The following is a 1537-nucleotide window of genomic DNA, read 5'->3' as shown; positions in this document are numbered from 1 at the left end:
GTTTCCGGGGACTGTTAATTCACAATTTTGTTTTTAGTTTTTTTTTTAGCATTGTTTTATTTTTCTTGAGAAAACACTCCATATTCTATTCCAGATATCTTTTTCGGCGCATGCCAAAGTCACTTTATGTGGATCTTGAGCAGTTTGACCCTGAAATTGAAAGAACTTTCCGCAAAAGAAGACATCAGCAGAGACTTAAGGAACTGATGGAGAGGCACGAGCGCGAGCCTGAGGAGGAACACCATAACGATAGACATGTTGAGGTGCCACGCCGCATACCGATGCTAGAATATGCACAACCTTCTTTGGATGGTGCACGCTCTAGCATTGTGAGGCCTAATGTGCAGGCGAACCAATTCGAAATCAAGCCATCTATAATTCAGATGATCCAGAATACAGTCCAGTTTGGGGGATCTGCATTAGATGACTCAAACACGAACATCGCAGATTTTTTTGAAATTTGAGATACTTTTAAATTTAATGGAGTTTCTGATGATGTTGTTAGATTGGGTTTATTTCCTTTCTCTTTACGTGAAAAAGCTAAAGCCTGGTTAAATTATTTTCTTGTAGGTTCTATCACCACATGGGAGGACATGGCGAAACCATTTCTCATTAAATACTTTCCTCCATCTAAGACCATGAAGCTGCAGGCAAACATCACCACATTTTCTCAATTCAAGCAAGAGTCTTTATATGAGGCATGAGAGCGTTTCAAAGATTTATTGCGGAGATGCCCGCATCACGAACTGACACTTGTGGAAAGTTATTGAAAAAAATTGCTGAAGAAAGATATGAGTTGTTGGAGGAGATGGCTGCTAGCAGCTTTCATCCTCAATCTGAAAGGAACAACCAGCGGAGAAGTGCAGGAGTTCACCAGGTAACTGACCTTTCTGCTATACTGTGAAACTTTATGTCTTGAACAGAAAATTGGACAGCTTGAATATGGGTGGCACAACTATGTGTTTTCAAGAGATATTTTGTGATAAGTGTGAAGGTGAACAGTTTGCGAAGGACTGTCAAGATGACAATCCCTTTTATGTGCAAGACGAGGCACCAGTGAATCAAGTGGGAGTCCAAAACCATCAAAGGAATGATCCGTATTCGAACACACATAATACTGGATGGAGGCAACATCCCAACTTCTCATGGGGTGGTCAAAACAATCAGAATCGACCACAGGGAGGACAGCCATATGGAAAACTACCGAGGTATAGATCTGACCCTCCTAGAAAAGAAAAGTCCAATTTGGAGCAGATTATGTCTAATTTTATCTCATCCACCGAAACTAGACTCCAAAACCAAGATGCATCGATAAAAGGGCTAGAGAATCAGATTGGACAGTTAGCTAGTATGATAACAAGTAGAGAGCCAGGAACCTTGCCAAGTAACACAGAGACCAATCCAAAAAAGCAAGTGAAGGCCATCGAGTTGAAGAGTGGGAAAATTTTAGAGTCCAAAGAAAAGGAAAAAAGTCAATTACCGGATGAACAGACTGAGACATCCAAAGTAAGTCTTCTAACTCTACATCAGCACCCAC

General features: G+C 40.9%; 1 non-coding gene across 1 annotated transcript; it reads right to left on the bottom strand.

Moving 5' to 3' along the window:
* Positions 1-642: 642 nt before the first annotated feature.
* LOC142538119 (small nucleolar RNA R71) lies at positions 643-748 on the bottom strand. The gene has a single exon (XR_012818659.1). It is a non-coding gene; the product is annotated as a small nucleolar RNA R71 (small nucleolar RNA).
* Positions 749-1537: the final 789 nt, after the last annotated feature.

This window comes from Primulina tabacum, chromosome 2 (genome assembly GCF_025594145.1).
Source record: "Primulina tabacum isolate GXHZ01 chromosome 2, ASM2559414v2, whole genome shotgun sequence".
Taxonomy (NCBI): domain Eukaryota; kingdom Viridiplantae; phylum Streptophyta; class Magnoliopsida; order Lamiales; family Gesneriaceae; genus Primulina; species Primulina tabacum.
This window is presented reverse-complemented; position numbering and strand designations above follow the sequence as displayed.